Source organism: Lactuca saligna, chromosome 2 (genome assembly GCF_052625555.1).
Source record: "Lactuca saligna cultivar CGN05327 chromosome 2, ASM5262555v1, whole genome shotgun sequence".
NCBI lineage: Eukaryota > Viridiplantae > Streptophyta > Magnoliopsida > Asterales > Asteraceae > Lactuca > Lactuca saligna.
This window is the reverse complement of record NC_136418.1, coordinates 44,471,585-44,498,595: the sequence shown is the minus strand read 5'-3', so window position 1 is coordinate 44,498,595 and position 27,011 is coordinate 44,471,585.

Here is a 27,011-nt window from a genome sequence, read left to right as displayed (position 1 = left end):
TCCATACTTATGTTCATACAACTCGTCAAGTACACCCATGTGACTCGTCGAGTCCCTCTAGTTCTCAATTCATTCAGAGGCTTTTCGAGCCATTCAGGGTCTCCAAACCATAGATCCACTCTTCTACAACACAATCCTCACATAAAGTTGCAAACTTTACGTGAGAGCAAGGAGATATAGGCTCAAAACACACTACGGCTAGGTTTAAGGACTAAGGGGCTTCACCAACAACTCAATGACTGAAACTTAATGAAATTATGGACCATCACAAGCCTAGATCTGAAGTAGAAACCTCAGATCTATGCCTCTAACTCGAAATAGCTCTTAATCATACCAAAAATGCCCCAAAATTTCAAATGATAAAAGATCTAGATGCAAAAGAACCCAAGCAACGAATTATTACCTCCAATATAAGCTCCAACTGAAGTAGATCCCGAATTTACACCACTCCTTTGCAGCATGCCTTTAATTCCTCAAGCTCTTTCCCACAAATTTTCTCTTCCAAGTTCCAATCTCCTCAATAATGAAGGTTCACATGAAATTAGGGTTTTCTGGAACTCTCTGGGGGAATAAGAGGCTAGGAGAAGGACATAAAGTCCTTTAAATAGGGTGCACACCCTAGGATTAGGGTTTTTCTCATTCCAACACTAACTCGTCGAGTCTAGCTTCCGACTCGGCTAGTTGGTCACTTAATTCGTGACCCAAACCCCTCCGACTCGGCAAGTAAGCGTACCTACTCGGCGAGTCCCTTCTTCGAGGTTACACTTTAAACCTTTAAATTATACTTCTAAAATTCGGAAAGTTACACTTCGCCTTCATTTCTTTTGAAGAGGCGACTGTCGATCCATCTTACTCGAGGGCCTTAGTTTTCGTCTCGGTGACGATGTAACATCCCAAATTTTCAAGCCAAAAATTCCGTTTTAAATTAAATAACTTATAAAATTCGTTTCTCAAAACATAGCTAATAACATAACATTCCATAAACCATAGCAATCATGTATCCGAAATCCTATCATCAAGTAGTAATAAAATCAGAGTACAATCCCATGAATCGCAAAATGCGAAAAACTGATGTGCGTGTGAGGTGGAGCTACCATGCCAACTCTTTCCCATTTGCTGAAGAGGTACCTGAAACAAAACTAAAAAAATGTAAGCACAAAGCTTAGTAAGTTCCCACATCATACCACATACCATACAATCACATAGCAAACATAGTGTCAGGAAATTCTGGGGTGCCCGACCTACCTGGTCTAACCATTCTGGGGTGCCGACCTACCCATGTCAAGCCGTTCTGGGGTTCTGACCTACCCATTTCAATCCATTATGGGGAGCTGACCTACCCATGTCAAGTCATTCTGGGGTGTTGACCTACCCTTTGGTCCTATCAACCGAACTTGGGGACTAGTCCCCTCCTCCTACCACTATCACATATAACATATCATGCTAATATATAACATATCCAGTAGTAGCAAACCAGACAATTATCATGAATACAATTATCTCGACTATAATTAACTACTAGTGGGTTGACCTTGGTGCCTTAGACCCACTTCTACTGGAAGGTAAGTCACCTCGATGCCGCGTAGTATCTGCACAGTCATCGGTACAGGAATCAACTCTTCTCTACTCCTCCATCCCTACACAACAACCTTTCTCAATTACTAATACATACTCATAACCCCATTATAAGGGTCAACCCAAATCTAAGTCAAAGTCAAGGTCAAACCCTTGGTCAACGTCAACTTTGGTCAAAGTCAACATCCGGTTGACTCGACTCGCTGAGTTGGTCCACCAACTCGTCGAGTCCCTACTTTTACAAAATGGTAAGACCCCGACACTACTTGTTGTGACTAGCAAGAGGTCGACAAGTTTTCCTTCAACCATAACATCGGGACCATCTTCAACCGACTCGCCGAGTTCATCCTTGAACTCATTGAGTTCATCTTCATCCGAATGTATGATTCTAGTATATGACTCGTCGAGTCCGTCTTCATGAGGTTGTGACATTGCTTTGAACTTGCCGAGTCTGTTTATCCACTCACCGAGTCCTATGATTTTCAGGTCCAAAACAAACCCCTAGCAGGCTGAGCATTCCTTCCACTCAACCAAAACCATTTCCAGAAGACCATTGGGGGAAAATGCATCCCGACTCACCGAGTCACGCAAACAACTAGCCGAGTCCCTCCTAGTCCAAAACTATAAAGTCGATTATAATGGGTCTTAATGCATAAAAACTATTGATCTGACATCCTAGGGTCCATTTCATACATAAAGCTACAAACTTGATGTCCATGCATGGGGTTTTTGGCTCCAAAATCCATGAAATGGGGTTTATAAGATGCATGGTCTTCCCATGGCCATGAAGTTGGCACCTTTATGCCATGGCAACCCTCAATGGTTCAAGATTTGAAGTGTAACTCCATGACACACACTCAATCCGAATATGGCCTTAAAAATGCCCCAAAATGATAAGATTTAAGCCCTAGTGGAGATCTATCAAATGAGAAGTCAAGGTTGAATCTTTTTACCTTGAATAGGATGGAAATAAGTCAAAACCTTTTGATCTACCAATATTCTCTTGATCTTCCAAGCTTCCTTCTCTTGTTCAAACTTCAAACCACCACAAAACACACAAAAATGGCTCAAGATCACTCAAACAAGGTTAGGGTTTTGATCTAGGGTTCTCTAAGTTGGGAGGGGTGATGGAGGCTGGTTTGGGACAAGATAAAGTTTTTAAATAGGGTGCAAACCCTAAATATTAGGGTTTTGTACAGACAGCTCCTACTCATCAAGTCGGTCCCCCAAATCGTTGAGTAGATCACTAAAACCCCCGCATAATGTCGAGTCTACTCAACGAGTTGGGCCTTCAACTCGCCGAGTCCCAGAGTAGAATACCAAAATACTTGAATTTAAATACGTACCAAGAACCAGGTGCTACAAGCGAGTTTAGGGAATGCAACCTTGCAGAATTTGCATGGAGAATGGGTGTTTATGAGGAGCATGAGACACAGTCACCGGTTTTCGAACTTTTCTAGGGATATGCGGCCCGAGAATATTTGTCGGGTGCCTCTGGGTATGACTTTTGGGGAACGATTGCCAATGGAGCATTTTACTCAGGTGTTTCACCGGAGAGTCATATTAGATCCCTGATTCCATGACTACTTCACCGGTTGATTACTTTCTCTATAAAAAACCTAGAGGCATGGGGACAAAGTTACGAGTTTGAACTTATTTTTTCTATGGAGCATTATCACACTGGATGTCTTTTGCAAAATCCCGTATCATTTGTCTAGCTACTTGGGTAGCAAAGCCGCCATTTCTCGCGCTGGTAGCCCTATTAATGGGGGCCATTTTGTCACCCGCCTGGCTAGATCCTATGGCCTTATTAATGCATTCTTGATGAGGACTCTAACATGCAAACCGGGAGATGACCTCTCTACGGGATATTTGGAGTCCATTTGTAGTCAACATGGGTTCACATTGGAACATACCTATTGATGACAATGCAGAGCCACGTGATCAGCCCGAACATCAGTCGCGATAGTGAGGGAGAAGGAATATAAGAGGAAAATGAGAGAGGACAATCGATGCATCATAATGCACCTATGGGAGGTACCATTTATGGAGGAGATACATCAGGTTATTTTGATCAATTATCCTTGAGTGTTAATTTGATCGGGGGAACAGTGGAAAACTTGGTTAGACACTTGAATGTTGAGCAATCATCTCACTTGGGAAATCATTATCCCATATGTCCTACGTGGAGTGAATATCAAAACCAGGGTGGAGACGGAGCTGGAACTAGTGGAGCACATGACGAGGAAGATGATTATTAGTTGTATCCTTTAATTTTATTTTATTTGGGTTTCTTTTAGTTTATTATTAGTGTGTTTGTTTTGATTTGGTTGTGTAACGATATTTTGAGATTGTTATGTTTCTTTTAACTTCCTTTGGTTGTTACTTTTTCAGAATTTTGTGAGAGGAAATGCGGGAAGGATTATTAGAGATATGAGTGCGTATTCACGTTTAGCCGGATATTTAGAGTCAAGTGTCGAGACCCACAATCTTAGATAAGTGTGGAGTTGATCGAGAGAGATGCAACTTAGAGAAGAGTCACGAGATATAAAGTATAAGAATGGTCTTAATCTATTAAGACACAAATTGAAAGAAGAATTGAAAAAACTGCTTTCTGTGCACCCAGTTCTCACCACGTGAGCACTTATTCCTCATGTCGTGAGCCCATTAACAATGATTTTTAGAATTTGATTTCTATCGACCTCACATCGTGATCCCTAAACCTCACGTCGTAAGTCCATAATTGAAATGATATAGAAAACCTTTATTGCATATTTCTTTCATGGGTCACTATTGCCCTTATTGGAAATATTATGAAGCTGTTAATGACTCATTTTCTTGACCATGTAATGCGGCGTATGCTTTCCCACATTGTCTTATTATACTTTGAAGATTTTTCTACACCACATCTATTGAAGATTGAAGTCTCGGTTCCAATTTTTGTTGGCACATTCACATATCTCACTTATTGAAGATCCAAGTTCCATATTAGAAGAATTCCATAATCAAGATGTACAAGTTATCCACACGTTCACAATTCGATCTCGCCACTTCTACCCCATGGGAGTCTGTTCCTTTTTCTCCTTTTTCTTGTTCTTGATTTATTTTATGCATACAATGAGGGCATTGTATGTAATAAGTGTGGCGTAAAAAAAGTAAATTGCTTGGAAATTTAGAAAATTTAAAAAAATTTAAACATAGATTTGGAGTAATAATCTAAAATTTAGTTCTAGTAATATTAGTTTTAACTGAAGTTGCTAGTATTATGTGGGATGATCTGATGAGAGCTCAAACATTTAACTGAGCCAACATATATTATAATATATTTGTGCCTTCCCATTCCTAGTGAAAATCCATGAGATATGAAAGGTAATCTGGTAGTCTATATGACATAACAAGTTTTGCAGCCTACACCTGAAATCTATCCAGGAGAACTTATGTAGTCATTGCACTTAGACTAATATCTTTAACCAATAAGGGTTGAAGTTAACCTCCCTTGATTAAGCATGTAGGATTTTAGTTGAAAAAAAGTGAGAAATTTAAAGAGAGAGAGAGAGAGAGAGAGAGAGAGAGAGAGAAAGAAAGAGAGAAAGAGGGAGAGAGAGAGAGGGAGAGGGACAGAGAGAGAGAGAGAGAGAAATTACCAAAATATTGAAGAATTTTGGAGCTATCAAGTATGAAGATCAATAGATGAAAATTTCAAAGAATTAAAAATTGAAGATACCAAAAATCAAACAAAAAGGTGGTGAATTCAGAGATATCAAAGATCAATTATTCAAATAAGTGAAGAATTCCAAGAGCTCCATTGTGGTATCTAAAGTTATAATTTCTAGATTATGTATGATTGGGTAGCTTAACCAAAAATACCTTGAGGTTAAGAAAGATTTATGAGGATTGATTCGGTGGGTTGCAAAAATGAGTGTCGTATAAGCTAAGAGGTGAAGGTTCATAAGGATTGTGAGTATTAGGATTGGGAGTTATTAGAAAATTTAGACACAAATATGTGCATTGAGGTCTTGGTATAATAGATAAGTTTAAAATGGATTATTCTATGTGATGCTAGTGATGAAGGTTTAAATTAAAAATAATTAGTTTTGCTTGAAGGCAAGCAAAAGATAAGTGTAGGGTATTTGATATTGCCATATTTATACATATTCTTAGGCAATATTTGAATACATTCCGATTAATATTTTGGTTATTTGCATAGATAAGTGGCACTTAGAAGATTAAATTACAATTTGCAGCCAATAGAAGTCATCTTGAAGAAAAAGGGCTAAAAGCGACAAGATTGGAACTTTGGAGGTTAAAAGCTTAAAAAGATGAAAATTTCAGATTAAAAAACGTCCTCACGACGTGAGGAGTGAAGGCTCACGACGAGAGCATGAATATTCTACAAGATAAACATCCAGAATTAATAATTCGTGTTGGATACGGATTGCTACCGAGCTCACGATGTGAGTGGGGTAATTTTGGAAATATATATATATATATATATATATATATATATATATATATATATATATATATATATATATATATATATATATATACTTGATCCCCACGATTATGGGAGGTTGACTGGATTGGAGAGAGTTCCAGAAGACGATTTTCAAAAGTTTAGAGGCAAGAAACTTGGTAATACACCAAGGAGGAAGAAGAAGATCATACTTTACTTTTTGATTTGGTACATTATTTTGCTTTTGATTATGAAGTATAATTGTTTGTTTGTTAGTATGAGTAGCTAAATCTAGTTGCTACCATTAGCTAGATGAACCTGGAACTCATGAACTAGTAATTTGATTATGCATTTTTTTGAGTTGGTTATTCGCTTATGTTTGATTGTTTATACCTAGCATGCTAGAACTTGATACTTAGGATTGCTTAAACTCATGTTTTGTGTAGTTAGTGAATATTGAATTACATAAACTTGAGACGTAGTAATTTAGTGATGTAACACCCATAAAAATCAAGCCAATTTAAAACTTTTTCAACCATTTAAAATCATTAAGTTATTACAAAGTGTTTTCAAAATATTTTAAACATCAGAGTATCCCAGAAATCCAGATCATAAAACATGAGGAGGTGTACGATCACGCCTTCTGTCACAACTAGAAATTTTATGTCTTGTAATCACTATACTCAAGTAAATGTTGAATTCAAAAACTCAAGAGCATGTATGATGCTTACTCAATGGAAAACTAAACCCCAATTCACTACATCAAGCAATTGGAAAACCCTAGAAGTTCTTGATTAGGTCCATTTTGGGACTAGGACTTCCTTATTGGACCTAAATGGACCAATAAGCTTCCAATTTGACTATTATGGGCTTAGAACCCTTAAATGGGCTCTAATTGGACCCACATCTATTTATTTTAACATTTTGGGCCATATTGGGCCTAGAATGAAATAAATTCAAAATTTTGAACCATGATTAACCGAAACTAGCCCAACAAAATGTAAAAATCATATTATATTTTTTTTTAGGTTAAAACTCATCCAACTTAATATACACATGGGCTTGTGGGCATTAAAGCCCAAATTTTCCCTTTTTCCCTCCAAATTCTCGGCCCAAGGCCTAAGCCCAAGAAGAAATGAAGAGGGTTGACTTGTAAGTGACACCTCCTTATTATCTTTTGGATCTCCATGCAATCCATTCCATGTATCCATGCACATCACTTCATGTCTATTTCTCCCTCTCTCTTCTTGTTTCGGCCGTGAGCAACACACACACACACAAACCTCACACAAACTCTCTCTAGATCACTCAAGACTTCTCTCTTCCTCTCCATCTAAAATCTCAAAATTTGCTTGTGATTCAAGTGGATTCTTCAAGATTATCATCATCCTTTGGTAAGTTTTTCCATGTCTAAGCTTCAAAACTCCCCCCTCACATGAGATCTCTTAGTCTAAACAAGTTTCTTTGGTGATCATACTCCTAGAAAACTCCATAAACTCGAGATCTTCATCAAGGGGTGCTAGGGCCGAAAAATCACTTCATTTCTTCCATCCTCTCTTCAATAACCGAATCAACACCCAAGGTGAGCTTCATACCCCCTTGTTTTCGGTTTTTATAAGTTTTTGTGGGGGAGAATACAAGCAAAGGTGTAGATCCATCATTATGTGTATGTTTTGGTTGATTTCTATGCTTATATGTATGTTTTGTATGACTTTGATGCTAGATCTAGTTATGAATTGCTAAAAACCGAGATATATCTTATACTAGCATGAAATATATTACTACATACAAAGTATGCCAAGAAAAATAGCTAAGTGGCTTAACAATACCTACTTTGGGCTAAAAACTCATTTTTTTTTTTGACATAAATGTTAAAAATACAAAGTTAAAGGGCCCAAAAGGAAATATTTCGAAATCTGATGGGTGAGATGAGTCAAAACAGATTCCATAATGTATTTTCTGAAAATATACCCTTTTGGAAGATCAAAAACATAAATTTCAAGCTTAATGGGCTAAAAAATGACAATTTCGGCCCAATAGGGCCCATTATGCGAAATTTTCTGTTTTGGAGGGCCAAAACTGTGTTTTTCTGTAAAACAGTGGACTATTAGTGTTACATGTACTTTTCAAAGGTTTAAAATGCTTTTCAAATTTAAAAAGGACCAAAGTTGCAAAAATTTTCCAAATTGGGCCAAAAATGTAAAAATTGCGAAAAAGAGGGGTTATAACCGAGAAAACTGCAATTTCAAGGACTTAAACTGTTTTAAATGAAAAATATGCTGAAAAACATTAAGTTCAATAATTTTTGGTGTTAAAATGTCAAGAAAAATGGTTTAAGGGCTAAACCGGAAATTATTTTACCTAAAGGGGTGAAAAAGTAAATTTACAAAATTAAGAGGGGTTGTAAACAGAAAATTTTCAATGATAATTCAATACACTCGTTGTGAACAAAGATTGACACTATGACTCTCGATAAATTACAATACACAATATCACCAACAATCGTTATTCAACGAATTGATTCGGTCTCGAATCGATAACAAATCCAAAACTACTAACACTACAACGCTCAATACACATATGGAACTCTCGGAACTCTTTACTCTCGTGGAACTACTCAATACGTCGACGTACACTCCTTAGGCCCAAAAGTTGCAAATCATGTTTGTCGAGCCTAGCTAGCCCGATGACATGATCTTTAGGCCCAAAGGACACTTGCTTACATGTAGTTGGGTCTAATACGACTCGACCGCGTGTAAAAGGACTTTCAATGGCAAACATGCTGCTGGTCCCCAAGGGTCCTTCAGTGCTGCTAGTAAAGTCGGGAACTCACGATTGCGGGTTGGGCTTCGGGCCCTTCGCAATTGCAATGGTCTTGAACGACGCGGGGAAATACCGAGGGTTTCGCACCTTCTCTTCTTCCCTCCGGTCGTGGGACTACACAAGTCCAGGAGGATTGAGTTGTGTGAATAACTGTGAGTGATGCCTAAGGGATCGCTTGTAAGGTTGTCGACTGGACGTTTTCATTAACGGACGTCACAACAATTCACCACCCACTGTATACTCAATGCCTCCGGAGCTCAACGAATACCTCTAATGCAACGAAATAACAGTACACAAACTAAGTAAAGCAAAGTGATAGGAAAACGTCGGGTTTTCCTAGGGTTTTCAACTAATACACTTACGAATTACATGTCGAATTTTACAACTCGTACGCTTACATCTATAGAAAACAAACAAGCATACTTACGGATGTTCGCGTTTTTTTTTTACCATACTATTTTCAGAAAATATCGGATTTTCTGGTGGTTTTCGAAACGATACAAAAATTGGATTTCAAGCATTACTTATGAACTCACCAACATTTCATATGTTGACGTTTTTCAAAATACTTGTATTCTCAGGTAACAGATAAGTCGAAGGGATAAGTGTACTCAGTGACGTTTTGCTGCTTGTTAAATTAGTACCGAACAATCTACTTTTTGGGCATGTAATGTTAGGGAACAATGTACTAAATGTAAACGCTACCAGTTGTATCATTCCAAATGTTGGTGATGTATAATGTTATGTTTCATGTATATGCATTGTGATGGTATTCAATGAGTCACGATAGCCCTCGGACGTTTCCGCCGTCTGGTTCGGGGGTGTGATACCTTCGCCTTCCCGTGATCATCTGAAGTACCTAAAACAAAATCAAAAAGTGTAAGCTTGAAGCTTAGTGAGTTTCCCTAAAATACCCATACACACAACAATATACATATAATCACAGATAACATACTATGGGTACAGTCAACCATCGGGTTGGAATACCCCAGGCCCTCAACCATCGGGTTAGAATGCCAACATACTATGGGTCCAGTTATCCTTGGGATGGAATACCCCAGGACCATAACCATCAGGTTGGAATGCCCACATACTACGAGTCCAATTATCTCCGGGATGGAATACTCACGGTCCACAACCATTGGATTGGAATGCTTAGGTCTGTTGGCTCTCGCACAAAGCAGATAGGCCTCAACCACCAATCAAACATGTGCACATATATCAGATCATCACGTAACTGTTTGTAGATAGACAAAATGATCTAATAGATCATAACATCATAATAACATCCTATCTACCAGGATACTGATCTAACAAAACATAACAGCATAATACCATCCTATCTACCAGGATACTGATCTAACATATCGTACTAGCATAACATATCAGGATAACAATCCAAAAGGGCTAGTCTTGGTGCCTTAGACCCTAGAGTATAGTGAGGAAAACTCACCTCACAATTATCGAACTACAGTGATAAGGTCAAGAATCACAGTCACGAACACCACCACCTATATCCACCATAAAAGCACTTACATAAATTCCTAATTTACTAAAATACGCCCAGAAGTCAAACTGGTCAACTCTTGGTCAAAGTCATAGTTAACAGTCAAGGTCAACAGTCCATGTTGACCCAACTCGTCGAAGTGCAGCTCAGTGGATCGTGGAGTCCTTCCAGAAATCAAGAAATCGTGAAAACCCTAGTTGAATCGCCGAGTTTCCAGACAACTCGTCGAGTCCATACGTGTCCAAAAGTTGGGAAAACCCTAACTGACTCGTCAAGTCATATTACTGACTTGTCGAGTCCATGAAGAAACTAACCATGTTTAATCTTCATTGGACTCGTCGAGTTTATACAGTACATTTCTTATCCATATGTTTTTTAAGCCACCCCAATGCTCCATATTGCAGATCTAACCTCCTAGGGCATGGTTTCCACATAAAGTTGCAAACTTTACGTGCATGCATGCTCCTAAATGCAAAAAATCAAGCTAAGGGAAAAGGTTTAACCCAAGGAGAATGGCTCAAGCTTGCTAAATCAGATAACTTTATGGCTATAGGGATCAAGAGGAGTCCAAATCTGAAGTTACAACTTCAGATCATGCCCAATACACAAAATGACTCCCAAATATACTAAAGATGGCCCTAAAACTAAGCATGAAGAGATCTTGCTAAAGATAAGCCAAGGTAACGAATTTTTACCTTCAAAATGATGCGAAGGTGTAGTAGAGTCAGATCCACAACCTCTTTTGTGCTCCAAGCTCCTTATATTTGAAGCCTTTTTCACTAAATGCACTAAAAGCACTCCTTAATCCTCACAAACTCTCAAGAACAAGGTCTAAGCTATTTAGGATTTCTACTGGCTGTCAAGAGGTGGTAAGGGATTGGAGGTAAGGACTTAAGGTCCTTTAAATAGGGTCCAAACCCTCAAAATTAGCGTTTTATCTTGCAACTCCTACTCGTCGAGTCCGGGTCCTTTGACTCGTTGAGCAAGTCCATTAATCCAGGCAAGCTAACCCACCTGTACATGATGAGTTGGGGCAACCAACTCATCGAGTAGGTCCATAAACATGTATATAACGCTTTCAAACTTATACCTGGGAGTCGTGGTGTTACAATTCTCCCTCGCTTGAACTAGACTTTGTCCTCAAAGTCTGTTGTGGCCAACAAGTCTGGGTAGTGCTCCCACATCTCTACCTTCGGATCCCATGTCCACTTGGATCCCTCCTATGCTCCCACTATACCTTTACCAAAGGTACCTCCTTATTCCGTAGAACCTTTACCTTCCTCTCTAGAACGGCCACTGGCCTCTCCACATAATTCAAGTGCTCGTCGACTTGTATATCGTCTAATGATACAATTGCCTCCACATCTGCTATGCACTTTCGCAACTGAGACACATGGAAAGTGTTGTGGACCTGACTAAGCTTCTCCCGGAGATCCAATCTATATGCCACCTTGCTAACCCTGACAATGATCCTGAATGGCCCAATGTATCGGGGAACCGATTTCCCCCTCTTCCTAAAGCGAATCACACCCTTCCAGGGTGAGATCTTTAGTAATACCATGTCTCTTACCTGGAACTCCAACTTAAATCAGCGCTTGTCCGCATCACTCTTATGTCGAGTCTAAGAGGTCTGTAGCCATTTTCTGATTTGCTGAATCCTCTCGGTAGTCTGCGAGACTACTTATGTTTGTCCCATCACCCTGTGATCGATCTCACCTCAACAGATCGGGGTGCGACATCTTCATCCATACAACAGCTCGTATGGTGGGGCACCAATACTGGAATGAAAGCTATTATTGTAGGAGAACTCTACAAGGGGTAGGTAGGAGTCCCGACTCCAAACGAAGTCAATAACACAGGCTGTCTACGGATGATAGGTTGTATTGAAGTGCAGCCACGTGCCTGGTTCCTCGTGGAGCTTCTACCATAAATGGGAGGTGAACCGAACATCACAGTTTGAGACAATAAAGACCGGCACCCCATGGCGAGCAATGATCTCGCGGGTATATAAGTTGGCCTGCTTCTCGGCCGATGAACTCTCTCATATAAGTAAGAAGTGGGTGCTCTTGGTCAATCGATCCACGATGACCAAAATAGCATCGAAGCCCTTTGCCTTCCTCGGCAGCTTGGTGATAAAATCCATCATGATATGTTCCCATTTCCACATGGGAATCTCAAGGGGCTGCAGTTGGCTATGTGGCCTCTGGTGCTCGACCTTGACCATCCTTCAGGTCAAGCACATCTCCACGTACCACGCGATTCCTTGCTTCAGGCACAACCACCAATAATTCAATCGCAAATCCTGGTACATCTTGGTTACCCTAGGTGAATAGAGAAATGAGTCTTATGAGCCTCCTCCAGAACAATCTGTCTGACCCCACCAGACATCGGAAATGGATAACGGTTCTTCACCATCAACTTGTTTAACTCTCGGTAGTCAATGCACATCCGATGTGAACCATCCTTCTTCCTGACGAAGAGGATCGATGCTCCCCACGGAGAACTGCTCGGATAAATGAAATGCTTGCCTAATAGTTCCTACAGAAGTGATGATAGCTCTTGTGTCTCTGGTGGTGCTAAACGGTATGATGCCTTGAAGATAGCGGCCACACCTGACACTAGGTCAATCCTAAACTCGACCTGCCTCTCCGGAGGCAATCCAGGTAACTCCTCTGGGAACACATCAACAAACTCCCTGGCTAGTGGAACCTCTAAAACTGAAATCTGATCCCTGATCCGCGTATCCACCACATACGCTAGATAACATGTACACCCGTGTTGAATGTATTTCCAAGCCTTGGCAGCTGAACAAAACCCTGATCCCAATCTGGTGCCCTCGCCATAGACAATTAGTTCTCCCCTACTTGGGGTTCAAAATACCACTCACTGACCCTAACTGTGGATCATGGAACCGAAACGACTAAGCCAGTCCATACGCACAATCACACACACATACACACACACTTCCCTTATGGGAATCAGAATCAATTCTATCGGAAAAGATAACCTGAAGATTTCCAACACGCAACCCGTTAAACTGAAGAAGCAGAAACCCCATGTTCGTTGGTTATAAAGAATCACAACGGACACTCTAGCTCTCCTACTGGAAAACCAAACTCCCTACCGAATGACTGAGAGATAAACAACCAACTCACCCCCCCCCCCCCAATCAAATAATACCAAAGCAGATAAGGAGTTCACTGAAAATGTACCTAATCACAGGTACAGACATATAAGCATAAAACATATATAATCAGTAAGATAAGGGATAGAAACATACTAGCAACCATGTCTGGTGTTGCCCTGGCCTCCTCTACCGTAAGCTGGAAGGCGCGTCCTTGAGCCCTCGGGGGCGCTGCTCTACCCTGACTCCCGTTAGTAATCCTCAGTGTAGACGACGCTGGAGCCTGCACCAGATTGGTGACTGGTAGGGGACACTGGGCCTTCATATGGCCCACCTTCTTAAAATGATAATAAATTCTGACTCTGGGAGCTGGAGTCTGTTGCTGCAATCCCTGGAAAGATGGCCTTGCTTGCCATATTTGTGGCACCCGTTCCCCAATTGGAAAACCCCAAAATGAGCCTTTCTACACTTCTGATAAGTGGGGCCCGACTGACCTCTAGACCTAGTATCAATGGTCTTGGACCTCTTCGGCGCTGGCTGTGACTGAGTCGGGGCCTGCCTCAGCTCCTATAACTGTAACTCAATCTCCAAATCACGCCGCCTAGTGGCCTCCTTTAAATCCAACAGTGTATCACATCGTTGGGTAGCAACAAAATGATGGATATCAGTCTTGAGCATGTTCAGATAATGTGTCATCTAAGCCTTCTCAGAAGAAAACTCCGGGAAAAACATCGTCCTCTCAGTGAACTTGCGGTTGGTCTCCATCACCGACTATATACCCTGTCTCAGATCCAAAAACTCTTATGACAGTCGCTCGCGCTCTACCTATGGAATGTAGCGAGTGCGGAACATATCTCTGAACTGCTCCCATGGAACTGCGGCTCTCTAATCATCAATATATGACCCAGTCATCAACCTCCACTAGTCCTTTGCCCTGGACCTCAACAAGTTTAGGGCACATTTGGCCTTCTGGTCAGCAGGGCATGAGCACGTGAAGTAACGACAACTCTCTAATCATCAGTATACAAGTGTTCCTCCAATCCGCTCAAACTAAGGCTCTGATACCAACTTGTAACACCCATAAAAATCAAATCAATTTAAAACCTTTTCAACCATTTAAAATCATTAAGTTATTACAAAGTGTTTTCAAAATATTTTAAACATCAGAGTATCCTAGAAATCCAGAACATAAAACATGAGGAAGTGTATGATCAAGCCTTTTCCTTCCCGCGATCATCTGAAGTACCTGAAATAAAATCCAAAACCGTAAGCCCGAAAGTTAGCGAGTTTCCCCAAATACCCATACACTTCACAATATACATATAATCACAAACAACATACTGTAGGTCAAGTCAACCATCGGGTTGGAATACCCCAGACCCTCAGCCATCAGGTTGAAATACCAACATACTATGGGTCCAGTCATCCTCAGGATGGAATACGCCAGGCCCACAACCATCGGGTTGGAATGTACACATACAACAAGTCCAATCATCCTCAGGATGGAATACTCACGGCCCACAACCATTTGGTTGGAATGCCCAGGTCTGTTGGCTCTCACACAAAGTAGATAAGCCTCAACCACCAATCAAACATATGCACATATATCAGATAATCACATAACAGTCAATAGACAGAAAAACTGATGTAACAGACCATAACATCATAATAACATCCTATCTACCAGGATACTGATCTAACAGATCATAACAACATAATACCATCCTATCTACCAAGATACTGATCTAACAGATCATACTAGCATAACATATCAGGATAACAATCTAAAAGGTCGAACTGTAGTTATAAGGTCAAACTCTCGAATCACAGCCACTAACCTCCACCACCTATATCCACCATAAAACCACTTCTATAAATTCCTAATTTACTAAAATACCCCAGAAGTCAAACTGGTCAATCACAACCACTAACCTCCACCACCTATATCCACCATAAAACCACTTCTATAAATTCCTAATTTACTAAAATATCCCAGAAGTCAAACTGGTCAACCCTTGGTCAAAGTCAAAGTCAACGATGAAGGTCAACAGTCCATGTTGACCCAACTCGTCGAGTGCAGCTTACCGGCTCGTCAAGTCCTTCCAGAACATGAGAAATCATGAAAACCCTAGTTGACTCGCCAAGTTTCTAGACAACTTGTTGAGTCCATGCGTGTCCAAAAGTAAGGAAAACCCTAACTGACTCATAGAGTCGTCTTACTGACTCGTCGAGTCCATGTAGAAACTAAGTACAGTCAATCTTCATCAAACTCGTCGAGTCGTCTATGCTATTCGTCGAGTTCATGCAGTCCATTTCTTATCCAGATGTTTTTAAGCCTCCCCAAAGCTCCATATTGCAGATCTAACCTCCTAAGGCATGGTTTCCATGTAACGTTGCAAACTTTATGTGCATGTATGTTCCTAAATGCCAAAACCAAGCTAAGGGAAAGGTTTAACCCAAGGAGAAAGGCCCAAGCTTGCTAAATCAGATAACTTATGGCTATAGGGACCAAGAGGAGTCTAGATTTGAAGTTACAACTTCAGATCATGCCCAATACACGAAATGACTCCCAAATATACTAAAGATGGCCCTAAACGTAAGCATGAAGAGATCTAGATAAAGATAAGCCAAGGTAATGACTTTTTACCTTCAAAATTATGCCAAGATAAAGTAGAGTCAAATATATAAGCTCCTCTGTGCTCCAAGCTCCTTATACTTCAAGCCTTCTTGACTAAATGCACCAAAAAGCACTCTTTAATCCTCACAAACACTCAAGAACAAGGTATAAGCTATTTAGGGTTTCTACTAGCTGTCAAGAGGTGGTAAGGGATTAGAGGTAAGGACTTAAGGTCCTTTAAATAGGTTACATCTTCCAGCTACTACTCATCGAGTCCAGGTCCTCCGACTTGTCGAGTAGGTGTAATAATCCATGCGGGCTAACCCGCCTTTACACGACGAGTTGGCGAAACCAACTCGTCGACTACATACATAAACATGTATATAATGCTTTAAAACTTATACCTGGGAGTCAGGGTGTTATATAAGAAATATTTAATAGTTATTACCTCAAGTGATGGTCGTTACACAGTGACAGGCGAGGCCTGAGAACAAAATATCTGTAAATTGAGCGGGGATCGATGCTGGGAGAGGCCCGATGTCTGGTGGGGGACCAATATGTGATTTATTATTTATGGTATGAGGTAGTTTGGTGAACTCGCTAAGCTTTGTGCTTACTATTTTCAGTTTATGTTTAAGGTACTTCTGGTTGCGAAGGGAAGAGCTCGGGTTGACTGCATCACACGCACCATTGGGATTCCGCATATGATATTTTACTCTGATTTTTATGATATTTGATACATAGGTTACTTTGAGATGTATGGATAATATTTGGAAATACTATTTTATCTATTTTAAAAATGAAGTTTTTGGGATCGTATTTTGGGATATTACATATAGCATCTAGGTATTATCTCTTCCTAGACTATCAGGCATCATGTCTCTTAGGTATAATATCATAACTTAACGATAGTCATAGTATCTATAGCTATATTATCCTAAGGCTTTAAGCTTTAATAAATAATTTGATTTTTATAATGCTAAATATATTTTGATCAAACTATTTGATAAGCATGAATCCCCCCCCCCCCCCCCCCCATAAAACAATTAAAATATTGAAAATAAGGGTTGTGTACTCACTCTTGTAGTGCGAAACCTTTGTTGTAGAGTGAAATCGGTATTGGGACTCCAGGGATCACTCCAGATGGCAGCTACTTCGAAACTTATACTGATATATATATATATATATATATATATATATATATATATATATATATATATATATATATATATAGATAGATAGATAGATATATAGATAGATAGAGAGAGGTTGATAGGTGTGAGAAATTGGAATGTTACAGCCTCTATTTATAGGTGAGTTTTGGAGGTACGCGCTGAGCAATATCTATGTGCGTCACGCATGAACATCATGGCTCCATCCGGAAGCTACCATGTGTCATCCACTCGCCCACGTCTCTCTAAATCTACTCGAATCCAATGTAGGTACGTGGTGTGCGAAGATGCGCACCTGGAGTGCACGAATGATTTTTGAAAAAATCTTAACTTCTTCGCGCGAGCTCTGATCTAATCCTTCTCTATATTTATATGATGATCTTAATAGGTACTACAACTCTCCTTTTGGTTGTTTTGGCTAGTTTTGATTTTAATTTTTGTGCCTAACGGGGTTACAAATAAAAGATTTTATAAAAATCATATCTCTCTCGTACGAACTCCATTTTCGGAAAAAAATTTTCCTAAAGTTTATATCTTGACATAATTAATTTTAGTCAAAAATCAACCAATCTCTAAGTAGCGTTTTGATGTAATTAATTTTAGTTACGCAACTGATTTCTATTTTTATAAAATCCATAACTCTCTCCTTTGGATTTGAATTTTAAAAATCTTATATCCTTGAGATCACGTAAATGAGTACTATCCAAGTACGTTTACTAGCTTAGAAAGCATTACAACTTTTCGAACGCTAATTTTTTTAGCCTAATGGACGTTTTGAACCAATAAATGTAATAACACACTTGATTCCTATTATTTCAAAAATCAAATATTACAATACTAAGCTATTACATCTATTTTCCTACTTTTTCCTAATGGAAACAAGTAACTGAAACCTCTCGATTATTACATGGAGTGGCTTGGAGCAACTTGGAGCAACATGGAGGAACATGTTGCACCATGAATACTAAATTTGAATCATCCTTTGGGATGTTGCGCCATCTATGTAGATGTTGGGCCAAGGGAAAATGAGTTGCGCTAAAGGAATGGATGTTGTGCCACATATAGGAGATGTTGCACCATAAGGAAGCCTTGAAGATCATGTTACGCCACCAAGAAGGGAAATTTCGACAAGAGGATGAAGTTGTACCATCTTGATAAAATGTTTTGCAATGGAGGAGATATTGCCCCATTATAGATCATCTTAGTATATGAAGTATAATCTTGATTACTATGATGTGCCATGTTGATCCGCGCACGCTTAGAAGGTGATCATGCTCAAGAAATACACCATGTTGTGCCACCATGATGGATGTTGGGTCATTAGTGATCATGATGATCCACTATGATCAAGGTACTCCATAATGTGTGTTGTTGATGCACATGGGTTGTATAACATGGAAGAATGTTCCAGAAGATGTTACATGGCAGAATATGATTATCTGTCACCTTTCATGGGCCTATAGCCTAATGGTCTTGGCCTATTAGGGTGTTAGTTCTGATCCCCCAAGTATAAATAGGGATGCATGTTAAGTCATTTTATATCATGTATCTTGTATCCTTAGTAAGTAGGAAGAATCTCTAGTGAATTGTATTTGTAACCTCTATTTGAGAACTATGAAATATAGAATACTCCATTCATGCCCATGGTCGTAGGTCACCTTCATCGAACCATGTAAATACTATGTCGTTGTGTGCTTATAGTTTTGTTTGTTATCCACATTACTTCCTAACAAGGGTCATCAAGACTTGGCAAGTGACATCAGATTTGTTCTGAGTCTTGACAAGTATCGTCTGATTTCCTAACACTTTACTTTTGTCGTAGCGGCATATGGCTCTTCCTTCATCTTCTTGAATCGTTTGTTCTAATATGATGCACACGTACATTATGTGTTGCGACCTTTTCACTTCATATGACCGTGCCCCGACTTGTAGTACTTGCCAAAGCCTCTTAATAACATAAAATGTTCGCTCCACATCCTTCCTAGATGATTCTTGTGCCTGCTTAAACTTATTTATTTATTTTTTCATCGTTTGGACATGTGAACAATTTTACAAAACAAATAAGGTAGGATATATCACATCAGTAAGATAGTACCCATGCTTATACGCTACCCCATTTGCTTCAAACGCTTAGATGTTGTTGATTACCAACGACCGGTCGAGAACATTGATATTGTTGTTTGCACCAGCTGGACCAAAGAATGCACACCATATTTAAAGATCATGTGACGCGATTGTTTCAATAATAATTGTCGACTATTTTGATCGCCTTGCGTGTATTGACCACACCATGCTGGACAATACCCAAGATCAATGGATGATATCGATGCAACTTAGAATTCCTGGGAACCCATGCTTATTTTCATGAACAATGTACAATTGGTAGACGTCATTGATTTTGGGTTTGCACAAATATTGTTCCCCATAAACAAAAGTAACAGCTTTCACAAACTTGTATGCAGTATCCCATGTACACTCAGACATCTTCAAATACTTGTCTCATTCATTTGCTTCCATGTACAAGCATTTTTGAATTGAAAAAAAAAATCTTTTCTTCCTCTTACATCCTCAAATACCCTTAAAACTAAAAATTCAATAGTAATATATAGAAAAAAAAATACTTTAAGATATCTAATTTTTTTTCTTACTTTATAGGGCTAAAAATCGCAAATTTTTGAACAAATCCGTTGAAATTTATATATATTATATATATATATATATATATATATATATATATATATATATATATATATATATATATATATATATAGATTTTTTCAGCAATTTTACAAAAAAAGTAGAGATTTTTATGTTTGTGAAATCAAAAAAAAAATTAGATATGTCAAAGTACTTTTTTATATTTTTTTTAAGGTTCTTAGAGTTTTTTTAGGTTGATGCATCTATTGAGTTTCCCATAATATATATATATATATATATATATATATATATATATATATATATATATATATATATATATATATATATATTAAAACTAAAAAAATGAAAAAAGTTCGTTTAATGCAACCCAAAAAAAATTTAAAAAAATCCGGCCAATCACAAAAAGAGAGTGACACCGAGGTATCCTCCACTCAACGTTAAACCGTACAACTTAATCTGCATCTTGAATGTATTGTTTTTGGGTGCGGTTCCGCCTCAACTCATTTTTTTTTCTAACCCACTTTGTGTACTTTAAGTGATGAAAATCTATGAATAAAAATGGTTTTTTGGTTTTATGGTTTAATTTTTTTTTTAATTTTTTTTTTAATTTTTACCATAATATGTATGTATTGAAAAATTGAAGTAGTTTTCTTTCAAAACATTACCTACTGTGTTCATTCGGTTTTAAGCTCATAACAATATTAGTTTTCTCTAAATTAAGCAAGAAATCTAATAAAATAAATACAATATTATTACTTTTTCTATAGTAAATATCCCACATGTGATAAGAAGGAATCGACATTTAAATCATTCTATATGATGTTTCTTATAGTTAAAAATTGTTAGTAGTATGACTAATCATAAAGGTGACATCAAGATGTCGCTTTAATGGCAATCAAAGGAGCTTCTTTGTTGGATAACTAATCACAACCAAACATCATCATCACATAATAGTTGAAAGCTACATTTATTTCACATATTTTATAACATACTTTCTATAAATATTCCATAAACCTTCTTAATATATAATAGTATAAATTACTGTTACTGATGCTCCTGATTATGATTAACAATAGGTTGAGCACAAACCAATCACAACTAAAAGGAATAAAAAAAAGGCAGCATATAAAAAGAAAGACGTTTAGTTTTGAAAAAAAATCTATACTATTCATTGTAGTGTGGTGCTGCTTTGAAATATATACTGACCGAAAAATCAAACCCCACCGCATAGACAAACCACAAATGGAAGCTAAAACCAAACCGCACCGATTTATACATATTAAATAACTATATATATTATTAATTATTTAATTATTAAAAAAATAAATATCTATTTAGGCAGTCTTTCAGATGAATTATTAAAGTCTTTTAATCAAGTTCCCGCCCCTCCTCAACTATTGACTTAAAACTTCATCACATGATCCTCCCTATTAAAAAAGGTATACAATCATTGTAAATTTCAACAAATAAATGATAAAGTTAAATGTATGTTGATTCATGGTATATATATATATATATATATATATATATATATATATATATATATATATATATATATATATATATATATATATATATATATATATATAGAGAGAGAGAGAGAGAGAGAGAGAGAGAGATTGAAATGTTTCTACCAATTATTGTGTGCGTGCGTGTATGCACCAACGAGAATTGAGGAAATAATTAATTATTAAATAAATCATTTAAAGGTATTATAGTAATCTTTACATATTTAATTATGGAAGATAATTAATATGTTTAATATCCCTTTAAATATGGGATGTCAAAATCAAAACCTATAGAAAAAACCCTACAATTGTTGTCTTCAATTTTTTTTCATTCTCTATTGTCTCGCTGGAGAAATCGAACCATCAAAGTCGTTCCTCCACCTTCTTCTTCAACTACCCATCATCTTCCATAGCCCCACTACTTGTAGCAGCACACAATTTCGTATTCCTTCCATCCCCTCCATTGTCGATACCCAAACCAAATCATCATCTCGTCACAACAACCCTCTTTTCAGATCACCATCAGGTAACATCGACGCCCACGACACCGATGACGAGTAGCTCATCACCAGCAATGTCGAAAGTTTAGTTCCCAAGGATGACGACCACGACCAGGTAACTTCTTATTTTCTGTTTTTCTTTTTTGTTCTCTTCCCCCCTGTGACATATTCGTTATTGATGTGCAATTGTTTCAATCCCTTGCCAGAATTGTTGAAGATATGGCGGAATTTGTACTTGTCTGTCGATATCTTATGTTATATCTGCTGGAATTTGGTCAAAAAATTGGTCTTGCTGCCGTAATACCGCCACAACTCTGATGTCAAAATCGAACTGGTAAGCTTTTTTTATTCCCTTTTTCTTTTCATTAATCTGCTGTTTTCTTTTTCTTTCTTTTTTCTGATACGAGGTAACATATGAAATCATATGTTGTGTTTTATGGAATATAAAGTTATATATTCTTTGTTTGCTAAAACACTGTGTTTGCTGAAACATGAAACTAGTTGCAAAAATCAGTTTTTTTTTTAATGATATTACTTTACTGAAATATGATATTAGATGAAGAAATCTGAACTTTGATGCTATTTGTATGTTAAAATATGAAGTTAGATGTAAACAAAGGTGCAAACAAAGGTGGTTTTTTACACCTGGTGGGATAGATACTATCTATTTGGACCTTTTTACCCTTGGAGGGTCTTCTTTATACTGATTGTTCCCTTTCAAAGATGGTTTATATATTCTAATTGTTTTTTATTCTTAGTCACCTTTTGTGTTTACATGATCTTTTCATGCATTTATATTTCAAATGTTTTGTTCGTTGGGTATATTCTTGATAATACAAATTCTTTAAGAATATTCAAAACTATTCTGCTAGAATAGTTTATTCTGTAAGAATATTATTGTTTTATTTTGATAGAATTATAGTTAATTATTTATATGTTTAATGTGTAGTTGTTACAAGTGTATCACTACAAAATATTTGGCAATGAATTTGTGATAGAAATGGCTTGAAGACCTGATGGGAAAGGCTTAAGGAATGAATTAAAGAATGATCACACTCACTGTTTAAGAATGTTGTTATTTTTTAAGAATTACACTTGTTATTCTTTCAGAATGTTGTTAGTATTCAATGAATCACAATCATACAGTGTAATTATGTGGTATATTATTAGTTCAACAATCGATTTTGTATATTCTTTTCTAATGTATTTACTAGTTTATGATTGAGATTTTGTCATTCTGATAGAATAAAATTGAAAATATATTTACTAGTTTATGGTTTGCATTTTGTCATTCTGGCAGAATAAAATAGAAAAATATATGTACTAGTTTATGATTGACATTCTATCATTCTGACAGAATAAAACCAGATTTTTAAATTTGAATTAATTTAAAATATTCAGATTTTTAAAAACAAAGGAATTAATTATCCCTAAAAATCTGAAAATTTCCTTTTTTTAATATAGATTAATTGACTAAAATGCCTTATGCTGAAATTTGTGTGATTATATGATACATGCTATTCTATTATAATATTATAGACCCTCAGATCATAACCTTTGATTCTATTTCATCCGGTGGTCCAAATCTGTGCATTCTGGCATACAATAGTTAGTAAAAACAAAATAACCTAAGCCTATATATATATATATATATATATATATATATATATATATATATATATATATATATATATATATACTGGTAATGCGTAAGGGTCGTGCTAAGCACGACCCACAGAAGGTTGTTTGGAAAATTCTTAACATATAACAGGATATAACAACATACTTGATTATTACCAATTTAAAAATGAAGATTTTAGTGGCATCTAATAGGAAAAATAGCAATGAACCATCATTAGACTGGAGGGTGTGAGGTGCGGTTTCAGCTGATGTGGCACTCAAACACTACCCCCTCCCTGCGGTTTCGAAGTGCAGTTTGGGGAGTGTGGCAAGAATTGGGAGCGCTCCCTTCTCTCTCTCTTCCTCTATCTCTATATCTCTCTCTTCTTTCTATTTAATATCATCCCTTGGGTGTGGTAAAAAGTATGGTAAAAGGAGGGAGTGTTGGCACCACTCCCTCCAACCTTAGACAAAGCACAAATCTCCTGTAAAAGCAATTAATGACTAAAGCGAAGGGGGCACCACAATGGACTTTACAAAATATCCAAAACTTGTATCAACTACTACGTTCAACATAACAAAGATTAGTAACTAAAAATAATATCTAAACAACATTCAATACACCACCTCAATTGTTTCCAAAAAAAACACCACCTCAAGATTTTCAGGACGTTTCTATACCACTTGTTCAAAATTGCCTTTTGAAGATTGGTCTTACTGGTATTATTCCTCTCCCAAGTTTTAATAAAATACTTTCAAAGTCAAATCGTATCATACTATTAATATTGTGCAAACACCATGTACTTTATAAATTACTTTCATTTGCATATATGTTTTCTATTGTGTATTAACATAAATTATATGCATGCATAGTATAAGCAGCACACACACCACCCCTACACATAACTAAAAAAAAAGATTATGAATTTAAATTAAATACAACTTATAAAAATTGAGGGCATAAATGATAATAATTAGTGAAAAAATATAGATTATGGGCAATTAAATAAATTAAAAGATATAAGCTTTAGAACCAATACGAGAATATAAATGTAAATACCTATAGCATTGGTAATTTTAATAATACATTGGTGATCTTAATGATATCCTATCCTCTGCAGAATATGTAGCTCAACAAAAATAATGTAGGTTAGATTGCATTTTCATCCTCTAAGTTTACAATGTAAACATAAATGTAAATAGCATAACACTTACCATACCCCACCCCCTTTTTGTCTTCTTCGTATATCACCTGCATTGCCACCATTGCTTGACTAACACTCTCCGGTGAACGCTCAAAATAACTCACACCATTATAATTCTAAAATTTTATTAGATCATAAGAACCTGCAGATCAAATATCTTCAAAATCACATTAATCATTATCCACCTTCCTCCCTTCAGCCACTACATCCTTCTTTCATCTTTGAAAACTTTGGTACAACATCTCAGGCGATCTTAGGCTCAAACCACGCCATCTTTGATCAACTTAACACAAAAATCATTCAATAGGAATGCCTCAAAGTTAACATCAACATGACATAATTACCATCATTTGTACATGGACATCAAAATTATAATTAAAGAATAAATCGAACAAAACTGTGGGGAATTAAGCATACTCCTTGTTACCAAAAATATCAAATCCATGTTGAACTTTAATAAAATAGTCTTCATGGAAAGCAATCCTCCATAAATTAATTGAAAAGTCCCCTATTCTCCTCATTCTAAGGTGCATAAGAAAAGAAAGTCAACAATTGAAAAATAAATAAGGAATAAAGACCTAAATTGCTTATTACCTCGTGGTAGTTGAAATTTTAATGATTCTTGAATCATCGAGGCAAGAAAATTTCATACAATCAGGGCACACAATTACTGAATTAAATCATATATGTCATGTTTTTCTTTATGCTTTACCCCTGAATCTTCGAATTGCAAGAATACGACGCAAAACTAGTGTAAAGAAATTAATAATAATCAATTGAAAAGGGGACAACAAGAACCCAAAAAGTTAAAAAAACATCGGAGAAAACGAAAACAAGGCATCGATTCCTTACCAACTATCGTAGACCCATCATCTTCGATTAAGAAACACCACATTAAGAAGAACTGTAGTGCAAGCAGGTCAAAACATGCGTGATGTTTTGGTGGTGGTGTTAAATGATGACAGAGAAAAAACAAGAGAAAAGAATAACCTGGATTCAAAAACTCTACCCAAACTTTGTCGGATAAGAAAGTCGAGGGGTCGTAAAAAGAGAAAGAAACGGTCACTTTGTGAAGCTCCGATCAAATATTATATCTTGGGAGAAGCGTCTTCTTCAAGGCAAATGAATTTATAAGAAACTGGAGCGTCGGTGGTCGTGTACAGTTTTTCTCAAGCATCTACAACAAGACACATGTCTAGCTATTTGGAAGTCATGCACTGGTGGACAATGAGGTGGAACAGGCGATTGGTCTTCAAGGCAGACTCAGACTCTTTTTTCACGCGCTAAAAAAAACCTGTCGTGAAGTAAACGCAACTACCATAAAAGAAAAGCTTTTTGTATATATATATATATATATATATATATATATATATATATATATATATATATATATATATATATATATATATTGTTCTAACTATCTATTGTGTGCATGTAAGATTGACTCTGGACCAATCATTTTAATTATTTTAAGAAAGTAATTAATGCATATTACATGTTAAAGATATAATGACCATTAATCAAATCTTTAGCATTTAATATGCATTAATTAGTTTCTTAAAATAACTAGAATGATTGGTCTAAAATTAATCCTAAAAACACAAAATAGATAATACAAACATTTGAACCTAACTCTCTCTCTCTCTCTCTCTCTCTCTATATATATATATATATATATATATATATATATATATATATATATATATATATATATAATTTAACCTTTATATTGAAATATCCAGGGATTTTCCATTTTACACAACAAGTGTAAAAGAAACAACAACAAGTTTAACGGTTAAAAAACAATTGTACCAAAAAAACTACAGTAAATTATACAGTTTAAAGCCGAAATGTAACAAAATAAAACGTCAAATAATAAAAAACTAAAATCATCGGACTGCTTAAAAAGTGCATGCAACATCCCAAAATTCTTGACCAAAAATTTCATTTTTGATAGAACGATTTAAAGAAAACATCATCTAGTTATTTCATTTCTGAAAAACCATATCATCTGTCTCAAAAGCATGTCATAAAATAGCAACAATGTCAGAGTACAAGTCCCAAGAATCTCATATGCGAAAAATCGTGTGTGTGATGCGCTGCTACCGTGCCGACTCCTTTCCCTTCATGGAAGAAGTACCTGAAACCAAAACTGAAAACCGTAAACACAAAGCTTAGTGAGTTCCCCATCATACCATATACCATACATAATAAATACATATCTAGGTACTAGCTACCCCTTTGGA